Source organism: Schistocerca americana, chromosome X (genome assembly GCF_021461395.2).
Source record: "Schistocerca americana isolate TAMUIC-IGC-003095 chromosome X, iqSchAmer2.1, whole genome shotgun sequence".
In the NCBI taxonomy this organism is placed as follows: Eukaryota; Metazoa; Arthropoda; class Insecta; order Orthoptera; family Acrididae; genus Schistocerca; species Schistocerca americana.
In genome coordinates, this window is record NC_060130.1 from 182452204 (window position 1) to 182477433 (window position 25230).

Below are 25230 nucleotides of genomic sequence, written 5' to 3' on the forward strand. Positions count from 1 at the left end.
AGAACGTGTCCTACCAACCGATCCCTTCATCTAGTCAAGTTGTGCCACAAATTCCTCTTCTCCCCAATTCTATTCAGTACTTCCTCATTAGTTACGCGATCTTCCCATCTAATTTCCGCGTTCTTCTGTAGCATCACATTTCGAAAGCTTCTGTTCTCTTCTTGTCTACACTGTTTCACTTCAATACATGGCTACACTCCATACAAATACTTTCAGAAAAGACTTCCTTATACTTAAATCAATACTCGATGTTAACAAATTGCTCTCCTTCAGAAACGCTTTCCTTGCCATAGCCAGTCAACATTTTATGTCCTCTCTACTTCGACCATCGGCAACGGCCTTGCCGCAGTGGATACACCGGTTCCCGTGAGATCACCGAAGTTAAGCGCTGTCGGGCATGGCCGGCACTTGGATGGGTGACCATCCAGCTGCCATGCGCTGTTGCCATTTTTCGGGGTGTACTCAGCCTCGTGATGCCAACTGAGGAGCTACTCGACCGAATAGTAGCGGCTCCGGTCAAAGAAAACCATCATAACAACCGGGAGAGCGGTGTACTGACCACACGCCCCTCCTATCCACATCCTCACCTGAGGATGACACGGCGGTCGGATGGTCCTGATGGGCCACTTGTGGCCTAAAGACGGAGTGCTTTGCTACTTCGACCATCAGCAAAACTCGTTTACTACTTTAAGTGTCTAATTTCCTAATCTAATTCCTTCAGCATCACCCAATTTAATTCGACTATATTCCATTACCCAAGTTTTGCTTTTGTTCATTTTCATCTTATATCCTTCTTTCCTTTTCTCCACCAAGAGTTCTTGAAGAACTGATTTGCTGGTCCGTTTGCCATGCATAATATTCTCAACAGCCTCCTGTATGTCCACATCTAGAAAGCATCAATTCATTTGCGGTCTCCTTTAGTTGTTGTCCATTTTTCAGGCATAAAGGAAAACTGAAAACACCAGAGATTTCAGCACTCTCGATTTAATAAGTCTGGTTAGGGCTTCGTCTATGCAACGCTTCGGTGCAGCTTTCCTACCCAGAGCAGTCCTACGTCGTATTTCCTGTTAGAGCTATCCTCTTTCGGAATCACTGAGCCCAGGTAGACAAAATTATCAACTTCCTCATACTATGATAGTACATCAGTAGCTGGTAGTGACTCACCTGTGTCATTTATCATGATCTTGGTCTTTTTCTTACTAACTGACAATCCAAGTTTCTCGCTTTCTCTCTTAACTCTATCAAGTACTTCCTTCATTTCCACTTGCGAGTGTGCTCACATTGTGGTATCACCCGAAAATCTCAAATTCCTTGTCCTCCAATTCAGATCTCACCAGTCCAGCTATCAAGACTTTTTCTCATAGCATATTCTCCATAGATGTTAAATAAAACCGACGGTAGAATGCACCCACGGCTAACTCCTTTACACGGTTCCAATGGGCTTGAAAAGTTTTATCTAGTCTGATTATTGCATTACTATCAGAGCAGAGGTTTCTGATAAGGGTAATAAAATGATCAGGAACGCCGATTTCTGCTAATGTGCTCCAGGAACAGTCTTAATATTTTTAAACTGACGATTTCCATCTTAAGCCAGTCGATGAATAGTCTGTCTACTTATGGTATTTTCCACCTGGTGAGGTCCATGGTAAGGTCTTTGTGGACGTTGTTGGAAGCAGGTGTTGGTTATAACAAACTTATTTTCCTGACAGAACTGAATGAGTGAATCTCTTCAATCATTTGTTTTGCCTAAACTATGACAGCCAAGAACTTCGTCTGATGAGTTCCACATCTCTGCCTTAGAATTAAAATCTCCATGCACTACGGTAACTTCATTTTTGGGTACTGACTCTATGCAGTTGAAAAGAGACTTGTAAAATTCTTGTGACACTTCATCGTCTGTTGCTGAAATTGTTGCTTATGCCTGTATTGCATTTAGCTTGCAACGTCCAGCTTTGAATTTCACTTGTATTGTTCGGTCGCTGACAGACTTATGCTCAGCCAGTGCGGCATTCCATCCCTTGTGTACTAACACGGCAACACCATTAATGGAATTATTTGATCTACCACAAAAATATATTGTATTACCGTTAGCTGTTTTGAAATGCCCGCCGGCCGTGGTGGCCAAGCTGTTAAAGGCGCTACAGTCTGGAACCGCGCGACCGTTACGGTCGCAGGTTCGAATCCTGCCTCGGGCATGGATGTGTGTGATGTCCTTAGGTTAGTTAGGTTTAAGTAGTTCTAAGTTCTAGGGGACTGATGACCTTAAAAGTTAAGTCCCATAGTGCTCAGAGCCATTTGAAGCCATTTTTTTTTTAAATGCCCAGTGCTTTTTCAATCAGTCTCTGCTAATCCTAACATCCCGATTTTAGTTCGCTGGTATTCCCGTTTCACAATTTGTAACTTTCCAATTTGGCATAATCCTTGTACATTCCAAGTCCTAATCTTGTGCATATTTCTTTAGATTATCATGGTTTTGTTTACGGCTGCGCCCTCCGGAGGTCCGCTGGGTGGGCTGCTTACATCTCCGGACTGTTGAACAGCAGGCAAATCCATGATGGGTTTTCGTAGGATCAAAACAATGAAGTGGTTTCCCGTTGCCTTTACCTTTGGTTGGAAATATAGAGTAAAATATAAAATGCCAGGTAGCATATGGACTATCAGACCAATTGTGTGATTGGATTGAAGAGTTCCTAGATAACAGAACGCGGCATGTCATTCTCAATGGAGAGAAGTCTTCCGAAGTAAGAGTTATTTCAGATGTGCCGCAGGGGAGTGTCGTAAGACCGTTGCTATTCACAATATACACTCCTGGAAATGGAAAAAAGAACACATTGACACCGGTGTGTCAGACCCACCATACTTGCTCCGGACACTGCGAGAGGGCTGTACAAGCAATGATCACACGCGCGGCACAGCGGACACACCAGGAACCGCGGTGTTGGCCGTCGAATGGCGCTAGCTGCGCAGCATTTGTGCACCGCCGCCGTCAGTGTCAGCCAGTTTGCCGTGGCATACGGAGCTCCATCGCAGTCTTTAACACTGGTAGCATGCCGCGACAGCGTGGACGTGAACCGTATGTGCAGTTGACGGATTTTGAGCGAGGGCGTATAGTGGGCATGCGGGAGGCCGGGTGGACGTACCGCCGAATTGCTCAACACGTGGGGCGTGAGGTCTCCACAGTACAACGATGTTGTCGCCAGTGGTCGGCGGAAGGTGCACGTGCCCGTCGACCTGGGACCGGACCGCAGCGACGCACGGATGCACGCCAAGACCGTAGGATCCTACACAGTGCCGTAGGGGACCGCACCGCCACTTCCCAGCAAATTAGGGACACTGTTGCTCCTGGGGTATCGGCGAGGACCATTCGCAACCGTCTCCATGAAGCTGGGCTACGGTCCCGCACACCGTTAGGCCGTCTTCCGCTCACGCCCCAACATCGTGCAGCCCGCCTCCAGTGGTGTCGCGACAGGCGTGAATGGAGGGACGAATGGAGACGTGTCGTCTTCAGCGATGAGAGTCGCTTCTGCCTTGGTGCCAATGATGGTCGTATGCGTGTTTGGCGCCGTGCAGGTGAGCGCCACAATCAGGACTGCATACGACCGAGGCACACAGGGCCAGCACCCGGCATCATGGTGTGGGGAGCGATCTCCTACACTGGCCGTACACCACTGGTGATCGTCGAGGGGACACTGAATAGTGCACGGTACATCCAAACCGTCATCGAACCCATCGTTCTACCATTCCTAGACCGGCAAGGGAACTTGCTGTTCCAACAGGACAATGCACGTCCGCATGTATCCCGTGCCACCCAACGTGCTCTAGAAGGTGTAAGTCAACTACCCTGGCCAGCAAGATCTCCGGATCTGTCCCCCATTGAGCATGTTTGGGACTGGATGAAGCGTCGTCTCACGCGGTCTGCACGTCCAGCACGAACGCTGGTCCAACTGAGGCGCCAGGTGGAAATGGCATGGCAAGCCGTTCCACAGGACTACATCCAGCATCTCTACGATCGTCTCCATGGGAGAATAGCAGCCTGCATTGCTGCGAAAGGTGGATATACACTGTACTAGTGCCGACATTGTGCATGCTCTGTTGCCTGTGTTTATGTGCCTGTGGTTCTGTCAGTGTGATCATGTGATGTATCTGACCCCAGGAATGTGTCAATAAAGTTTCCCCTTCCTGGGACAATGAATTCACGGTGTTCTTATTTCAATTTCCAGGAGTGTACATAAATGACCTTGTGGATAATATCGGAAGTTCACTGAGGCTTTTTGCGGATGATGCTGTGGTATATAGAGAGGGTGTAACAAAGGAAAATCGTACTGAACTGCGGGAGGATCTGCAACGAATTGACGCATGGTTCAGGAAATGGCAGTTGAATCTCAATGTATACAAGTGTATTGTGCTGCGAATACATAGAAAGAAAGATCCTTTATCATTTAGTTAAAATATAGAAGGTCAGCAACTAGAAGCAGTTAATTTCATAAATTATCTGGGAGTAGGCATTAGGAGTGATCTAAATTGGAATGACCATATAAAATTAATTGTCGGTAAAGCAGATGCCAGACTGAGAATCATTGGAAGAATCCTAAGGAAATGCAGTCCGAGAACAAAGGAAGTAGGTTACAGTACACTTGTTCGCCCACTGCTTGAATACTGCTCACCGGTGTGAGATCAGTACCAGATAGGGTTGATAGAAGAGATAGAGTAGATTCAACGGAAAGCAGCGCGCTTCGTTACAGGATCATTTAGTAATCGCGAAAGCGTTACGGAGATGATAGATAAACTCCAGTGGAAGACTCTGCAAGAGAGACGCTCAGTAGCTCGGTATGGGCTTTTGTTGAAGTTTCGAGGTCATACCTTAACCGAGGAGTCAAGCAGTATACTGCTTCCTCCTACGTATATCTCGCGAGGAGACCATGAGGATAAAATCGGAGAGATTAGATCCCACACAGAGGCATACCGACAATCTTTTTTTCCGCGAACAACAAGAGACTGGAATAGAAGGGAGAACCGATAGAGGTACTCAAGGTACCCTCCGCCACACACCGTCAGGTGGCTTACAGATTATGGATGTAGATGTAGATGTAGATGTAGAAGTGATTAGGATCAGTGCTAAGATCATGCCTCATCCTGAATAAGGCGTTAGGACAAACCAAGAGTTTTCATGGACAGTGTCGCCAAGTCCCTAACATAGGACTACCCTTCTCTGAGATTGTGAAGGAGTTCCTGTCAACTACCGGAGTACACCTTGTAGTCTTCTCTAACACATACGTTGTAGCTTTAAGCTCTGAGATCTGGCATCTGTCTCTAACCTGTGTTTTCTGCAGCGACACACCTTGCGGTATTTAGTAAATCAGACCGACTTCCACGCATATTCAGTGTATTTATTACACTTTTCACTGCAAGGGCTGAACACTTTGTCCCAAAATCTATTAAACCAGGCCGTCTTCTGCACGTGATTTCGTCTACTGATCTCTGACTGCATGGGACAACATACCACTGCAAATGAACCAAGCTATGTATATTTTGTGCTATATATTTTCTATTAATAGATACGGCTTATGTAACACACTACATTCTGGACAGGGCCAGTACACTGAAGAATTCAATCCCTTGCATGATATTCCGTTTACCTGTACTATTGAATACCAGAGCACCGCTTACTTGTTCTACTATTTCGTTTGGAAATGACTTCAATTATTTAGTCTTTGCTTTCATTTCCTTAGGTTCATAACCAAGACTTCCGTTTAAATACATTTCGTATATTAGGATGTAGTGTGGCATTTGCCCCTCCATCGGCCCACAAGAGCTGTGTTTCATCATTGTTCATATTTGCTCCCCGCTGCTCCCTCGTAAGCGTCCATTATGTCTGAGCTTTTCGCGAGGTCTTTTGGTTCCGTCAGTATTATGGTAACATCATCTGTGTAGGCATTGACAGCGAAGTGTCATACATCGACGTATAGTCGTGGTATGTGAGTGCTGGCCGCACAGATTAATGGCTCTAAACAGATGACGAACAGTATCATTCATAAAGGGCAACTCCGTCTGACAGGTGGTTGTGTGGGGAACCCTTCCATAAGATTTCTGTTTATTTGCACTTTCTAAACCATTTGGAATTCACTTGGTAGCAGGATATCTGTTGTTGCTAGTGGAAATCCGAAATGCTGCAACACACTCCTTAGATACTGATGGCTGTCTTTTTAGAAGCCTTTTCTGTAAATGGATGTTCAGCAGCCCTAATATCTGAGTCTGATGTTACCATGAGAAGAATTATGTGTCTCTTAGGGAACTTATTGCGTCTGTTATGCTTTTTTTGAGTAGATTATATGTCAGTTCTGGCACAAGGAATTCTGAAAGGACTTGTTTTACTCTGGCCACTATGGCACGAGATATGATTTTAGGGTCTTTGTATCATTATTGCCCTGAACTCCCGTTATTCTTTGTGGTTTCTACTTTCTTTGAGCGAAATACCATTAATTCGGGTTCTTTTTCAGAGTATAAGTGTCCGCAGCTTTGTTTCTCCCTCTCTACCTCCGTCAACTGTTTCTTGATGATCGGTCAGAGAGTTTTGTAAGATTCATAAAAGAAACACTTATGTATGGCAAGATATGAGGTATTTATGCTGCATTCATTTGCTGTGTCGTTGTGGGAAATACGATGTTCTGACAAACATCCACATAATGAAAAATACAAAAGAAGCTATAAATCGAGAAATAAAATAAATGCAGATGAGTGGCTTTCCGGTATGTTAGCTGCCAAGCAGTACTAGCATCTGAGTTATCTTTTGCTGGAATCCCATGGAGCGTATAAAAGTTGTTGATTCGAAAATTCATTGTGTAAATGTTTATTTTCTTTGAAATATTAACTTCTGTAGTTTTAAACGTATTGAAAATATTGCTGTGTCACTGGATGCGCCTCATCTTTCTGAGATCGCATATGTATTCAGATATGCCTCAATACACTACTGGCCATTAAAATTGCTACACCAAGAAGAAATGCAGATGATAAGCGGGTATTCATTGGACAAATATATTATACTGGAACTGACATTTTATTACATTTTCACGCAATTTGGGTGCATAGGTCCTGAGAAATCAGTACCCAGAACAACCACCTCTGGCCGTAATAACGGCCTTCATACGTTTAGGCATTGAGTCAAACAGAGCTTGGATGGCGTGTACAGGTACAGCTACCCATGTACCCTCAACACGATACCACAGTTCATCAAGAGTAGTGACTGGCGTATTGTGACGAGCCACCATTGACCAGACGTTTTCAGTTGGTGAGAGATCTGGAGAATGTGCTGGCCAGGGCAGCAGCCGAACATTTTCTGTATCCAGAAAGGCCCGTACAGGACCTGCAGCATGAGGTCGTGCATTATGCTGCTCAAATGTAGGATTTCGCAGGGATCAAAAAATGGCTCTGAGCACTATGGGACTTAACATCTGTGGTCATCAGTCCCCTAGAACTTAGAACTACTTAAACCTAACTAACCTAAGGACATCACACACATCCATGCCCGAGGCAGCATTCGAACCTGCGACCGTAGCAGTCGCGCGGTTCCTGACTGAGTGCCTATCGCAGGGATCGGACGAAGGGTAGAGCCACAGGTCGTAACACATCTGAAATGTAACGTCCACTGTTCAAAGTGCCGTCAATGCGAACAAGAGGTGACCGAGACGTGTAACCAATGGCACCTCATACCATCACGCCGGGTGATACGCCAGTATGGCAATGACGAATACACGCTTCCAATGTGCGTTCACCGCGATGTCGCCAAACACGGATGCGACCATCATGATTCTGTAAACAGAAACTGAATTCATCCGAAAAAATAACGTCTTGCCATTCGTGCACCCAGGTTCGTCGTTGAGTACACCATCGCAGGCGCTCCTGTCTGTGGTGCAGCGTCAAGGGTAACCGCAACCATGGTCTCCGTGCTGATAGTGCATACTGCTGCAAATGTCGTCGAACTGTTCGTGAAGATGGTTGTTGTCTTGCAAACGTCCCCATCTGTTGACTCAGGGATCGAGACGTGCCTGCACGATCTGTTTCAGCCATGCGGATAAGATGCCTGTCATCTCGACTGCTAGTGATACGAGGTCGTTGGGATCCAGCACGGCGTGCAGTATTACCCTCCTGAACCTACCGATTCCATATTTTGGTAACAGTCATTGGATCTCGACCAACGCGAGCAGCAATGTCGCGATACGATAAGCCGCAATCGCGATAGGCTACAATCCGACCTTTATCAAAGTCGGCAACGTGATGGTACGCATTTCTCCTCCTTACACGAGGCATCACAACAATGTCTGACCAGGCAACACCGGTCAAGTGCTGCTTGTGTATGAGAAATCGGTTGGAAACTCCTCGTGTCAGCACATTATAGGTGTCGCCACCGGCGCCAACCTTGTGTGAATGTTCTGAAAGGCTAATCATGTGCACATCGCAGCATCTTCTTCCTGTTGGTTAAATTTCGCGTCTGTAGCACGTCATATTCGTGGTGTAGCGATTTTAATGGCCAGTAGTGTACTTGACTGTGAACTATTGTCGAATCTCAAAAAGGTCTAACCTAGCCGTCTTTAAGAATGTGTGGCTCTCCGGCATTTGTTGGAGCGTTGTCTGTCCCCTTGAGCGACCGAAAGTCGTTAAAATTCGCCGTACTTGGATTTACCCACATCCAGTTACACTATTCGTCTTCGTACCCGGCTCGTCTAGCCAGACCAGCAACGATGCGCCCTCGACCCTGGGGCCGTACAGCTAGTCCAAACAAATTCGTCTCCCCTCATACCAACTCTAGACGGCCAAGTCATTAGCCTACGCATGTGCAACGTTACAGTTTCTTCTTTGGACACTGGTTCCGAAAAAGTGGCAATACTTTTGTGTGATACACATAAGTGCAATCAAGTAACAGCTGCGCTGCTTCTGTATAATCATATTGTTTCTGCTTGTAACAGCCTTTGGAAATTGTCTTTTAGCCTCTTCCAGCTATCATATTCATTCCCGTCTGTCCATAGGGTATTACCTCATAGATCTGTTTACATCTTTTTCGTTATCTTGTAAGATGGTAAATGTTCCACTTACCTAGTGGGTGCCCAAGTTCCTTGCATGTGATGATTTTTCATGAAGTTCATTTTCCTGTAGCTCTAAAATTTCATTTTCGAATTTTCTTAAATCACTTGCTCAGTCTTCCCTGTTATCTACTTTCGTTTGCAGTTCACGAGTATGATGACAGTAAAAGTTCGATGTCCTTCTGCTGTCATCATTTAGCCTGATGGTTATATTTCATTGTTTGGTTTCTGGACACCAAATTAACGAGTTTTCCCATCAATCAACCGAGTCACAAAAGAAACGTTTCTTTTTGACCCAAAAGTGGTAACAAGGTTCTGAAACCTAACCTTTCCTATACTACACTCCTGGAAATGGTAAAAAGAACACATTGACACCGGTGTGTCAGACCCACCATACTTGCTCCGGACACTGCGAGAGGGCTGTACAAGCAATGATCACACGCACGGCACAGCGGACACACCAGGAACCGCGGTGTTGGCCGTCGAATGGCGGTAGCTGCGCAGCATTTGTGCACCGCCGCCGTCAGTGTCAGCCAGTTTGCCGTGGCATACGGAGCTCCATCGCAGTCTTTAACACTGGTAGCATGCCGCGACAGCGTGGACGTGAACCGTATGTGCAGTTGACGGACTTTGAGCGAGGGCGTATAGTGGGCATGCGGGAGGCCGGGTGGACGTACCGCCGAATTGCTCAACACGTGGGGCGTGAGGTCTCCACAGTACATCGATGTTGTCGCGAGTGGTCGGCGGAAGGTGCACGTGCCCGTCGACCTGGGACCGGACCGCAGCGACGCACGGATGCACTCCAAGACCGTAGGATCCTACGCAGTGCCGTAGGGGACCGCACCGCCACTTCCCAGCAAATTAGGGACACTGTTGCTCCTGGGGTATCGGCGAGGACCATTCGCAACCGTCTCCCTGAAGCTGGGCTACGGTCCCGCACACCGTTAGGCCGTCTTCCGCTCACGCCCCAACATAGTGCAGCCCGCCTCCAGTGGTGTCGCGACAGGCGTGAATGGAGGGACGAATGGAGACGTGTCGTCTTCAGCGATGAGAGTCGCTTCTGCCTTGGTGCCAATGATGGTCGTATGCGTGTTTGGCGCCGTGCAGGTGAGCGCCACAATCAGGACTGCATACGACCGAGGCACACAGGGCCAACACCCGGCATCATGGTGTGGGGAGCGATCTCCTACACTGGCCGTACACCACTGGTGATCGTCGAGGGGACACTGAATAGTGCACGGTACATCCAAACCGTCATCGAACCCATCGTTCTACCATTCCTAGACCGGCAAGGGAACTTGCTGTTCCAACAGGACAATGCACGTCCGCATGTATCCCGTGCCACCCAACGTGCTCTAGAAGGTGTAAGTCAACTACCCTGGCCAGCAAGAGCTCCGGATCTGTCCCCCATTGAGCATGTTTGGGACTGGATGAAGCGTCGTCTCACGCGGTCTGCACGTCCAGCACGAACGCTGGTCCAACTGAGGCGCCAGGTGGAAATGGCATGGCAAGCCGTTCCACAGGACTACATCCAGCATCTCTACGATCGTCTCCATGGGAGAACAGCAGCCTGCATTGCTGCGAAAGGTGGATATACACTGTACTAGTGCCGACATTGTGCATGCTCTGTTGCCTGTGTCTATGTGCCTGTGGTTCTGTCAGTGTGATCATGTGATGTATCTGACCCCAGGAATGTGTCAATAAAGTTTCCCCTTCCTGGGACAATGAATTCACGGTGTTCTTATTTCAATTTCCAGGAGTGTATTTGAAGCTGTTACAGTTTAGTTTCCAGTATCGCCTACAACTTAGTTTTGGATGAGCCATATATTTTACTTTAACGATTACAGTGTGGTGGTCGGAGGCACTGATAGAGATGACGTCATAAACTTGAACATGAAGTCCAGTTGTGGTATAGACTCTATCGATCCTTCATACTTTGCTGCCAAAACATATGACTAGTGAGTACACGAAATGACAAATCTCTCAGCCACTTCACACAAGACCAGATCTCCAATCCAAAGCGTGTTGTGGCTTTGAATCTGTCACGCTTAAAATGCATTTTGGTATTTTCCGTCTCAATACAGAAATTCGATCCGTGCTGCATCACTTTAACAATGTCTAGTTGTGAGAAAAATATGTTTCAATAGCTTTATTATAGCACCTATGTATAATATGTATGTCGTCTGTCTTGGACCTATGCTAGGTCTGTCACTCTCTCCTCAGTGGAGTATCCAGCAAGTTGCTTTATGTAGAGTTGTGAGTGCTCCCTTTTTAGTACAGTATCGCTGTTTGGTAGCGCATCCCACCATTAACAAAAGTTTCACCAAAAACTACAGTCTTCTACAACATAGACACATTCTCGTGATTTTGTAGTATTGAATAGGCAGCACTCAAGCAGATCAATGGAATCTGATGCATAACATAGATTTCAAACTAGGGATAGTCCACAAATATGCCAGTCAGTCCTCATCCTTTTTTTTATGTAGAGTGGCGTGGCGAGACGTGTCTCTAATCTGTATACTGACAACAGCCCTACCTTCAAGACTGGACACATCTCGTCCCAGTACTAATATAAATCGCTAAATTTTAGTCCAAGATGTTTCATCGTGTGAATGTAATAGGAACTGCACAAGCTATGCATCCGACTAAAACAGAAATAACAGATTACATGTCCCTATTACATCGTACACATTCTGTCAATGCTGCACTCGTGAGTTGAAGTGGTAAATGGCCAACACAATTTAATATTGGTACTTCTGGATTTGATTAAATCTTGTGCACACTGCACGTTGTCTGAAACAAATACGCTCGTTCAGTGAGCCGTACAACTGACAACAACAGTTCAATAACTCTCAGAAAAATTGCGTACGCTATAACCTGTAACTTGCGTCGACTATGGCGTTATTATGCATAATTTAAATGATTAAAACGTCTTAATGACAACAAGCAATTTTATAACCCGAAATAACTATAGCTATCGCTGGTTATTTACGTTATCCACGCTAACGATCGGTATAGTTTACTACTCGAAAATCTTTCACTCACTACTATGAAACAAAATCACCTAAAACCGTGTACTAAATATTTACCGTGACCAGCGTTTCACTTACCAGGTACATCTCAATTTCTTACGCCCTTGTTCAGTTAAATTTAATAAACCATATCATTTTACGATAATTCCGATCATTGGAATAAACGTTATAATTTCACTGCAAACCAGCTGTATAACGATAGCTATATCTACGACACTATTAACTCCCTTACGACATGTAAACGTTATTTCTTATTGTCCCTTTCCCTTATTTCTTTCCCTTAAATCCTTGATTTAATCGTTTAGTGAATAAAGAAGTTCGTACCTTTGCCTTTTCTTAAATGAAATCTAATTAAACCCTTTTTCTCTAATTACAGATTTTAAATCGTAATAAAATCGCGATAAGATATTGATTCCTTGAGTCTAGCTCTTTGACTTGGAATAACTGACTTATATTTACATGACTGACTTTTAACTACTTTTCATCAATTTAGCTCTTTATTATTTACGTAAGTTGTGTACCTTTCAGTGGGGGTTCAATCCTTTCCACTGTAAAATTAGACTCGGAGCTCAGAATTAAGTTTGACGTTTGTTTATTAGAATAAAATTTGTATCTCACATACAACCTTCATATGAACGAGTGACATTCAAAAATTCAAAGCCCCACACAAATCGGGAATGGACAGAAAAAACAAAAACACAAATGAAAATCCGACATGCCGCCACCAGTTTTTTACTAAGATTAATACAGCAATCAAGGCTCATCTGCTTCAGGTGTTGGCAATCGCGTTCCCTTTAACAGTCCCTAAACTAAATTTGCCGCTCCTCACCCTACGAAGCAATCGAATTCAATATCGTCGAATAATATTAGTTGGTTCCCGCTAGTGCACGAAGTCTATCTTCAAAGATTAGGGTCACAGAATTTACGGGTAACAGTAACCTGTCCTCTTTTACATAAGTCGTGAAGATTCTCGTTCTGGCCTTGAGACTTAAACACAATGGTCCACAAAATCACAGTTACTACGCCATTAACCCTGCAGTGCGTACTCAAAATATACACCAACATAAACCGCTCAAAACTCAACTACCTTACAATGGGCGTTCAAAATCGCACAAATACCACAATCGCTTGGTTACCTTAGAATGTGCGTGAATACAACATCCATCAACTTAAACCACAACGACTTCTAGAGTCTTCTGTGCACCTGGAATACCACGAATCGCTCTCTAAGTCCAGTCCAATAACTAACAGCTACAAACATCAACTTCTCCAAATATGGAACATAGTTTCACCGAAATTACAGCGTAATTTTACAACAGCACGCCAGCCCGTTACTCCCTACACACTGTGATCACTAATAAACTTTATCCACGCTACTGCAGCGTCAATTAACCAATCCCTCCACATATACGATCGTAGCCAAAATCTCTCCAGTGTTACGACCCAAAATAAACTCAAATCAGTTAATTTAACGTATAATACTTTCTGTCGCGGAAAAATATAAATTGAAGCAGATAGCCAAACCAACCAACCAACCATAATTTCGGAGATGCGACGTCATAAACATTCAGCTAGTAGATAGTGTCGGAAGTTCCATGCGGCTTTTCGCGGATGATGCTGTAGTATACAGAGAAGTTGCAGCATTACAAAATTGCAGCGAAATGCAGGAAGATCTGCAGCGGATAGGCACTTGGTGCACGGAGTGGCAACTGACCCTTAACATAGACAAATGTAATGTATTGCGAATACATAGAAAGAAGGATCCTTTATTGTATGATTATATGATAGCGGAACAAACACTGGTAGCAGTTACTTCTGCGAAATATCTGGGAGTATGCGTACGGAACGATTTGAAGTGGAATGATCATATAAAATTAATTGTTGGTAAGGCGGGTGCCAGGTTGAGATTCATTGCGAGAGTCCTTAGAAAATGTAGTCCATCAACAAAGGAAGTGGCTTAAAAAACACTCGTTCTACCTATACTTGAGTATTGCTCATCAGTGTGGGATCCATACCAGGTCGAGTTGACAGAGGAGGTAGAGAAGATCCAAAGAAGAGCGGCGCGTTATTTGGTAAGCGTGTAGCGTTACGGAGAAGTTTAGCAAGCTCAAGTGGCAGACTCTGCAAGAGAGGCGCTCTGCATCGCGGTGTAGCTTGCTGTTCAGGTTTCGAGAGGGCGCGTTTCTGGATGAGGTATCGAATATATTGCTTCCCCCTACTTATACCTCCCGAGGAGGTCACAAATGTAAAATTAGAGAGATTCGAGCGTGCACGGAGGCTTTCCGGCAGTCGTTCTTCCCGCGAATCATACGCGACTGGAACAGGAAAGGGAGGTAATGACAGTGGCACGTGAAGTGCCCTCCGCCACACACCGTTGGGTGGCTTGCGGAGTATAAATGTAGATGTAGATGTAGACCTGTATGAAATTGAAAATGCAGAGGGAAATTCACAGGAGATACAGGTGAAATATGTGTACGAATACATGCGGACTGTATTAAATACATGCAAAATATGTGTGATATGTATGCGGGCAAGGCCGTGGGTAAAAAACTCCACCTCAATTCCTGGATCGATCTCAACCAGATTTGATACACATATTACTTACTACATGGAAAGAAATACTCTGGGGTTAACAACCAACGGCCTCATGTTAGGGTGGGGGTGATAATATGGAGAGAGGGAGTAGGAGGAAGAGATTTACAGAAAGATAGGATGGAGATGAAAATAGATAGGAGGAGGAGGAGAAGGGCAGAGAGGGAGAAATGGACAGAGAAAGGGAAGACGAGGAGATGAGGAGAGAAAAAGAGGAGAGGAGGAGATGGAGTGAGGAATGAAAGAGGAGAAGATCGACAGAGACAAGAGGAGGAATAGATGGGCAGAGAGAGGGGTGAGGAACAGATGGACAAAGAAAAAGGGGAGGAGGAAATGGACAGTGAGAAGAGGAAGAAGCAAATGGACAGTGAGAGAGAGTGGGAAGAGAAGGACAAAGAGAGTGGGAGGAAGAGATGGACAGAGAGAGTGGGAGGAGCAGATGGAATTAGAGAGGTGGAGGAGAAGATGAACAGAGGGGGAAGAAGCAGATGTACAGAGGCGGCGGAAGCAGATGGTCAGAGAAAGATGGGGAGCAGGAGGAGATGGACATGAGGAGATGGATGGGATAAGGGTGGAAGAGACAGACAGAAAGAGGAAAGGAACAGATGGACAAAGAGAGAGGGGAGGAAGAGAGGGCCTAATAGAAGACTGCAGTTAATACATACACAGGCAGCGCGGGGTACTGAGCTTGTGAACATATTAAATAACACGACAGGGTACAACTCTGCCTTATTCCCTTCTCAACTACTGTTTGCCTTTCATGTCATTCGCCACGTACCAGGTGTACCGGTATGAAATGAGCGTTTTTTTGTGAAAATGAAACACTAATTTAAAATTGAAAAGTAAAAACATTTTATTCAAAGTACTGACCATTGCTTTCTATACCTTTTGACCACCTTTCTGGCAATTTGTGGACACCACGCCAATATAAATGTTCGTCTTTTGAAGCAAACCAATCAGACACCCAATTTTCGACTTCTTCGTAGGAATCGAAGTGTTCCTCAGCGAATGCGTGTCCCATTGATGAAAACAAATGGTAGTCGGAAGGGGCGAAGTCTGGTGAATACGGCAGGTGGGGTAGCAGCTCCCAGCCAAGTGTTTTGATTGTATCCTGAACCAGTTTTGCTTTGTGTCCAGGTGCATTTCCGCGTAAAAAATTACTTTGCCATGTCTTCTGGCCCATTCTGGTCTTTTTTCGATCAATGCACAGTTCAAATTGATAATTTGTTGTCTGTAGCAATTAGTATTCACAGTTTCACCGGGTTTTAGAAGCTCATGATACACCACACCTTTCTGATCCCACCCAACACTGAGCATTGTCTTCTTGCCGAATCGATCTGGTTTTGCAGTCGATGTTGATCGATGCAAAACTGATTTTCTTTCATGTCTTTGAAGCAAAATTTGACAAATGGTTTTTCGGATTTCCATCTGTCTTTCATTCAATTCATGTGGCACCCATTTTCCACACTTTTGAATCTTTCCCATAGCTTTCAAACGGTCAGAAATTGTTTGTGGTGCAACATTTAGCATTGCTGCCATTTGATTCTGACTCAAAGTATCATTTTTAGCCAATATTGCTTCCAATTCGGCGTCTTCGAACTTTTTTGGTGGTCTTCCACGTTTTTCATTTCTCACATCAAAATCATTATTTCTGAACCGTTAAAACCATCTTTTCCATGTTGCTTCTGATAGAGCATGATCACCATATGCCTCGACAAGCATTCGATGCGACTCTGCAGCACTTTTTTTCAAATGAAAACACAAAATTAATGCTTTCCGCAAATCATCACTTTCTGGTACAAAATTCGACATTGTTAACACGATGAAAACATATGATGTTGTTTGTTCCATGATGTATACTAAATATCTTTGACAGATGTCATACAAACTGAACAAAAAAAATTAAGGCTCGTTCACAACAAATGTTCCTTATCGACACATTTGTATCTTAACGCTCATTTCATACCGGTACACCTGGTACAACTGGAGTCGGGTTGCTGTGAAACTAACAGAGGATCTTTCGTTGCCTGTGTTTTATCTCTGTTACCTCCAGAATTTCGATGACTGTATTCCAGTGAATAATGTCAAAAGCTTTCACTGCATCTACAGACGCTATAAGTGTTGGATTGCCTTTCATTAAGAAAAGGCGTAGGGTCAGTTTAGTCTTAGATGTTTGTACATTTCTCCGGAACCCAAACAGATGTTTGAGGTGCTTGAATTTTATAGCTGTACTGTAATTCTGTATAGTCAAAATAGCTATCGCTTTCTGCACTCACATAGCAGCAATCATGGGCCACCTGTACGCGTCACAGGCCACAGCACGCCGTGTACCTGCTCTGTCGTAGTCGTAGCCTGTGAGTACGAGTAGCGAGCCGGACAGCTACACATGTCGACGTGTCTATCCCGGCTCTCCTCCTACTCTCAAAGTTGTGAGTGTTTATTTCTGGAGCTGATGCAGCGGTGCGGCAGACTTTTGGACCTGCAGTCCGATAGGATACATACATTGAGTGCCGTGAGGTGACGAACTAATGGGCGGAAATTAGTTTCTTATTGACATTAACCACTAACCATTAACCACTCATATTGACGATAGCCAATAACAACGAACACAGTGTTGTTGTTGTTGTTGTTGCTTGGAGTTCAAAGAGTGGTCTGATGCAGCTCTCCACGCAAGTCGATGCTGCGCAAGCCTCTTCATCTCTGTATAAGAACAGCAACCTACATCCTTCTGAATCTGCTTAATATAGCCAGGCGTCGGTCTGCCTCTAGAGTTTTTGCCCTCCACACTTTACTCTGTTACAGATTCGACTATTCCTTCATGGCTCTGGATGTGTCCTATCAACCGATCCCTTCTCTTAGTCAAATGGTTCAAATGGCTCTGAGCACTATGGGACTTAACATCTGAGGTCATCAGTCCCCTAGAACTTTAAACTACTTAAACCTAACTAACCTAAGGACATCACATACATCCATGCCCGAGGCAGGAGTCGAACCTGCGACCGTAGCGGTAGCGCGGTTCCAGACTGAAGCGCCTAGAACCGCTCGGTCACACCGGCCGGCTTCTCTTACAAGGGGAGGCCACGACGTTTGGAACGCGTATTTACTGGCCGACTTCGTACACTCGTAGTACTCCATGAGGACAACAAAATGTGTAAGCAGTATCGCTCACTTCTCAAGCGTTAATGAGAAAATCGCAAGATAATTTCGTTCGTCAAATATATACCCTGAAGCGGCGGCAGCCGAGTGGAGCCGGCACGGTAGCCCAGAGTGTTCGGTAGAGGGTTAGCTGCCCTCTGTAATAAAAAGAACTGAGTTAATGGATCAACAACGAACTGAAACGGGTGTCTTGCGACGTCTGCCCCGAGCAGATACAAGGAACGAAAACGAACAAAATGAGATAAAAAGAAAAGTGGTTAGCGTTCAATCCCCGTAATCGCTGGATCGAGTCCCGTTGGTCAGTTTTTTTTTTATTTCTAACACAGTCATTTTCTTTACTATTTATATTACAATTGATATAATGGGAAAAATACATGTAATCGGATGAACTTTTATTAAATTTACAATGTTATTTGGCAATCTACAAATTTTTATTATCACAAATAATATAATATTCATAACTATCGACTAGTAAACGACCAAACGCATAAAGTGATACTGAAAATGTATGCTTGTCCGTGATTTGAGAAATCCGTTATACCTGGAAGGAGCCCGAAACTACTTGTTACCTCCAAGTTTTGACTGGCACAGACAGCTTTCGAAAGAAGTAAAATCAATGGTCGCTTTCCACATTACCAGTTGCAGGATGGTATTTTTCGTAAAAACATGGAAAACATAAAGTTAAACGGCAACAGCTGTATTGAATAAATGCTATGTTTCCGCATACGCAAGGTCTTTTGAGGTTTTCAGTGGAAAAACTAACCTCGTTAACATTTTCAAAAACCTCTCTTTGAGCAAATAGTTTGGAAGCAAACCATGCATAACGCAGCATTTCCTTAAATATCGGCGCTGATAATTGGTCATGCAGTAGCGACTGTATTTTAATAGCTTCTTCACGAGAAGCAATTTCTGGTTCTCTTTCGATTAAATACGAACAATTTTGAAGACACGGACAAGCATACATTTTCAGTATCACTTATGCGTTTGGTCGTGTACTAGTCGATAGTTATGAATACTATATTATTTGTAATAGTAAAAATTTGTAGACTGCTAAATAATATTGTAAATTTAATAAAAGCTCAACCAATTACACGTATTTTTCCTATTATATCAATTGTAAGATAAATAATAAAGAAAATAGCTGTGTTAAAAATAAAAAGAAACTGACGAACGGGAATCAGTCCAGCGATTACGGGGCTTGAACGCTAACCACTTATTTTTTTGTTAATGTTCGGTAGGTTTGTTCGGGGCGGACGTCCCAAGACACCCGTTGAAGTTTGGTTTTGATCCATTCGTTAATATTTTTTATTAGAGAGGGCTGCTAACCTTACGACCGAACACGCTTTTTTTTATAATCTCATTTTGTTCGTTTTTGTTCGTTGTATCTGCTCTGGGCGGACGTCGAAAGACACCCGTTTCAGTTCGTTGTTGATCCGTTAACTCAGTTTTTTTATTAGAGAGGGCAGCTAGCCCTCTGACCGAACACGCTGAGCTACCGTGCCGGCATCCACTCGGCTGCCGCCGCTTCATGGTAAAAATGACCTCGCACAGGTATATACGAGGGCCGTTCAGAAAGTAACCTCCGGTTGATTCAAAAAAATACACCAAGTTAAATATAAATATTTTAATATACACATCTTACAACTACATCTTTGCACTATTTTTCTACATAGTCTCCATAGCGATTGAGGCACTTATCGTATCTCTTCACAAGCTTTGAAATTCCTTCTGCATAAAAATCACCCGCTTGTGCCTGGAGCCAGCCTGTGATCGCATCTTTGAGCTCTTCGTCGTCATCAAACCGCTGTGACCCGAGCCATTTCTTCAAATGCATGAAGAGGTGATAATCACTTGGCGCCAGGTCTGGGCTGTAAGGTGGAAGGTTGATAACGTCCCACTTGAAGGACTCAAGAAGGGCCGTTGTTCTGCGAGAAGAGTGAGGACGGGCGTTATCGTGCAAAAAAACGATACCGGAAGTCAGCATACCACGGCGTTTGTTCTGTATAGCCCGTCGTAACTTTTTTATTGTTTCACAGTACACGTCTTGATTAATGGTCGTACCACGTTCCATGAATTCAACCAACAACACCCCTTTGGCATCCCAAAACACCGTTGCCATCAGTTTTCTGGCAGAAAAATCTTGCGAGGCTTTTCTTGGTTTGGTAGGCGAATTTGAATGTGCCCACATCTTTGATTGTTCTTTTGTCTCAGGGTTCACGTACTTAATCCAGGTTTCGTCACCGGTCACGATTCTGTTTAACAATGGTTCTCCTTCGTCCTCATAACGTGACAGAAAGTCTAATGCAGAGGCCATTCTTTGAGTTTTGTGGTGGTCGGTAAGAATTTTGGGCACCCATCGTGCACAGAACTTACGGTAACGCAATCTTGCTGTCACTATCTCGTACAAGAGAGCCTTAGAAATCTGTGGAAAACCAGTAGACAACTCCGACATTGAGAAACGTCGATTTTCACGAACTTTTGCATCAACTGTCTGAACGAGTTCGTCAGTCACCAATGATGGTCTACCACTCCTCTCTTCATCATGAACGTTTTCTCGTCCACTTTTAAATAAACGTACCCATTCACGGACAACTCCTTCACTCATAACTCTTGGTCCGTACACGGCACAAAGCTCACGATGAATAGCTGCTGCAGAATATCCTTTGGCTGTAAAAAACCTTATGACAGCACGCACTTCACATTTGGCGGGGTTTTCTATTGCAGCACACATTTCAAACTGCCACAAAAACTAAACTAGCGCATGTACGACGTTCAATCGACCACGGCTTGATGCCGACTGACCTGTTGAGTGCGTGAACGCACAGATGGCGTCGCTACTCCCCCCACAACCCGCACTGTGACCAATCGGAGGTTACTTTCTGAACCGCCCTCGTATTTGGCGACCGAAATTATCTGAGATTTTCTAAATAACGCTTGAGAAGTACGCGCTACTGCTTACACATTTTGTTGTCCTCATGGAGTACTAAGAGTGTACAAAGTCGGCAGTAAATCCGCGTTCCAAACGTCGTGGCCTCCTCTTGTTAGTCAAGTTGTACCATAAATTCCGCGTCTCTCCTACTCCATTCAGTGCTTTTGTTTTATCCATCTATCCATTCAATCTTCAGCAATCTTCGTAGAACTACATTTCAAAACCCTCTGTTCTCTTCTTGCGCGAACTGTTTATCGTCTATTTTCCAGACAATTATCTTCAGAAAGCCGCGCAAAGTAACGATGCGGTCTAGGGCGTCTTGCTACGGTTCGCGCGGCTCCCCCCGCCGGAGGTTCGAGTTCTCTGTCGGGCATGGGTGTGTGTGTGTGTAAGTTGGTTTAATTTAGATTAAGTAGTGTGTAAGCCTAGGGACCGATGACCTCAGCAGGTTGGTCCCATTGGAACTTACCACCACCACCACATTCAGAAAAGTTTTCCTAACATATAAATTTATATTTGATTTAAACAAATTTCTCTATTTCAGAAACGCTTTTTGTGAATTTGCAGTCCAATCAGCAAAGGTCGTTCACTGCACTCAGTATCTCGTCTTCTAAACTAATTATCACAGCATCACCTGATGTAATTCGGCTACAGCAAATACACCTCGTTTTGCTTCGTTGATATTCATCTTATAAGCTCCTTTCAAGACTATCTGTTTCGTTCAAGTCATCTTTCAAGTCCTTTGCTGTTTCTGACAGAACTACAATACCGTTGGCAAACCTCAAAGTTTTTATTTCTTCCCCCACAACTTTAATCCTCTTTCCAAATTACTCGTTATTTTCCTTATCAATTTCTTCAGTGTACAGATAGAATAGCGTGGACGATAGGCTCTAAGCCTGTCTCACTTCCTTCGTACAAGTTGTAGGTAACCTTGCGCGCCGTGTATTTTATCCTTGCTACCCCTAGGATTTCAATAAGTGTAGCCCAGTCAGTACTGCCCAACGAGTTCTCTAAACCTACAAATGGTGAAAATGTAGGTTTGTCATTCTTCAAACTATCTTGTAACGCAAGTTCTAGGGTCAGAGTTACTTCGCGCTTCTTTCTTCAGAATCGAAAGTGATCTTCACCGAGGCCTCTAACAGTTTCTTCATTCTTCTGTAAAGCATTAGCGTCTATATTTGGCAACCGTAACTTACCAAAGCGCTCTCCCAGGTAACAGTATCGCCCAGTGAACAATAAAGCAGACTGCAGGGATCTTGCCAGCCAGTACTTATTATTCTTCTAGTGGGCTTTAATATAACCCGACGGCTTCTTGTAACTCCATGGAAAATTCGGCTTATCCATTGTGAATGCTACAGAAGCCCGTGACTATACATTAAATGAAATATAAATCCAGTTAGCTGCCACTTACCACTACCAAATATTTCTTTATTTCTGTGAACAGATTTTCGAGGCGATTCAGGCTCGTGTCCAGATGAACTTGCTTCATGCGGGAATATGGGCGCTATTGATGTTGATATCGAGCTGGCATCTTTTATTGTCGTCTTTCAGCGACACAGCTAAGCACAATTCACCATCATTCAGTATTTGTTACACTGTTTTGTAAGTACTGTTTTTCACGAGAAACCGGCCATCAATTCGCACGTGCTGTACCATAAATCAGTTGTACATCGGCTGCACAACACATGAATTACACAGTGTGAGTTAAGCGCCTCACTGGACCGTCCGCGCACACGACGGCTCGCATCGTATGAAAAGAGGCAAAACAGGGACTCGTCGGACAACGACGCACGAATCCAGTCAGCTGCTGTCCGATTTCAGAGTTGTTCGTCCACTGAAGACGCGCACCTTTACGTGACATCTACATCTACATCCATACTCCGCAAGCCCACTGACCGTGTGTGGCGGAGTGTTCCTTGAGTACCGCTATCGGTTCTCCCTTCTATTTCAGTCTCGTATTGTTCGTAGAAAGAAAGATTGTCGGTATGCCTCTGTGTGGGCTCTAAATTCTCTGATTTTATCAACAACAAAAAAATGGCTATGAGCATTATGGGACTTAACTTCTGAGGTCATCAGTCCCCTAGAACTTTGAACTACTTAAACCTAACTACCCTAAGGACATCACACTCATCCATGCACGAGGCAGGATTCGAACCTGCGACCATAGCGGTCGCGCGGTTCCAGACTGTAGCGCCTAGAACCGCTCGGCCACTCCGGCCGGCTCTCATTTTATCCTCATGGTCTCTTCGCGAGATGTACGTAAGAGGGAGCAATATACTGCTTGACTCCTCGGTGAAGGTATGTTCTCGAAACTTCAACAAAAGCCCGTACCGAGCTACTGAGCGTCTCTCTTGCAGAGTCCTCCACTGGAGTTTATCTATCATCTCCGTAACGCTTTCGCGATTACTACATGATCCTGTAACGAAGCGCGCTGCTCTCCATTGGATCTTCTCTATCTCTCCTATCAACCCTATCTGGTACGGATCCCACACTGGTGAGCAGTATTCAAGCAGTGGGCGAACAAGTGAGCTGTAACTTACGTCCTTTGTTTTCGGATTGCATTTCCTTAGGATTCTTCCAATGAATCTCAGTCTGGCATCTGCATTACCGACGATCAGCTTTATATGGTCATTCCATTTTAAATCACTCCTAATGCCTACTCCCAGATAATTTATGGAATTAACTGCTTCCAGTTGTTGACCTGCTATATTGTAGCTAAATGATAAAGGATCTTTCTTTCTACGTATTCGCAGCACATTACACTTGTCTACATTGAGATTCAATTGCCGCTGTGAGCAATGGCGTTTTGGCTTGAACCCTACTCCAAATGTCCACAGCACGCAGCTGCCTTCGCAACACTCGGTCTGGAACTGGTTAAGATGGACCTGCATTCACTGACAGCAACAATTCCTGTCTGGTCTGTGGCCGGCCGCGGTGGTCTAGCGGTTCTAGGCGCGCAGTCCCGAACCGCGCGACTGCTACGGTCGCAGGTTCGAATCCTGCCTCGGGCATGGATGTGTGTGATGTCCTTAAGTTAGTTAGGTTTAAATAGTTCTAAGTTCTAGGGGACTGATGACCACAGAAGTTAAGTCGCATAGTGCTCAGAGCCATGTCTGGTCTGCAACCGACTATCATTGACACGACATGACGTTCGCCTCCGGCCGCTGTCGGTTAGGATCTTGTCTTCGACCATTTTACTACGCTGTGTTACATGGCTGCGACAGTACACCGTTTATTGGAGATTCGTTGCGCAGTTCTCGTTGATACAGCAAAAAATCAGGTTGCTTCACTAATGGTGTGATGGTCCATTCTGTCACGACTCCACGGCGACCTATCTTCACGTGCTGAATCAATAGAATCGACTGTATGATTCACACCATTTCACCGACACAAATTACGTGAAGCGGTGGAGGGCCACATGACTGCCAGGTACCATATACACTACTGGCCATTAAAATTGCTACACCAAGAAGGAATGCAGATGATAAACGGGTATTCATTGGACAAATATATCACACTAGAACTGACATGTGATTACATTTTCACGCAATTTGGGTGCATAGATCCTGAGAAATCAGTACCCAGAACAACCACCTCTGGCCGTAATAACGGCCTTGATACGCCTGGGCATTGAGTCAAACAGAGCTTGGATGGCGTGTACAAGTACAGCTACCCATGCAGCTTCAACACGATACCACAGTTCATCAAGAGTAGTGACTGGCGTATTGTGACGAGCCAGTTGCTCGGCCACCATTGACCAGACATTTTCAATTGGTGAGAGATCTGGAGAATGTGCTGGCCAGGGCAGCAGTCGAACATTTTCTGTATCCAGAAAGTCCCGTACAGGACCTGCTACATGCAGTCGTGCATTATCCTGCTGAAATGTAGGGTTTCGCAGGGATCGAATGAAGGGTAGAGCCACGGGTCGTAACACATCTGAAATGTAACGTCCACTGTTCAAAGAACCGTCAATGCGATCACGAGTTGACAGAGACGTGTAACCAATGGCACCCCACACCATCACGCCAGGTGATTCGCCAGTGTGGCGATGACGAATAGACGCTTGCAATGTGCGTTCACCGCAATGTCGCCAAACACGGATGCGACCATCATGATGCTGTAAACAGAACCTGGATTCATCCGAAAAAATGACGTTTGGCCATTCGTGCACCCAGGTTCGTCGTCGAGTACACCATCGCAGGCGCTCCTGTCTGTGATGTAGCGTTAAGGGTAACCGCAGCCACGGTCTGCGAGCTGATAGTCTCTGCTACTGCAAACGTCGTCGAACTGTTCGTGCAGATGGTTGTTGTCTTGCAGACGCCCCATCTGTTGACTCAGGGATCGAGACGTGGCTGCACGATCCGTTACAGCTATGCGGATAAGATGGCTGTCATCTCGACTGCTAATGATACGACGCCGTTGGGATCCAGCACGGCGTTCCGTATTA

At 44.8% G+C, this 25230-nt stretch overlaps 1 pseudogene; it reads left to right on the forward strand.

Annotated features, from left to right (window-relative positions):
- Nucleotides 1-330: 330 nt before the first annotated feature.
- On the forward strand, nt 331-447 carry LOC124557323 (annotated as a pseudogene).
- The last annotated feature ends 24783 nt before the right edge of the window (nt 448-25230 follow it).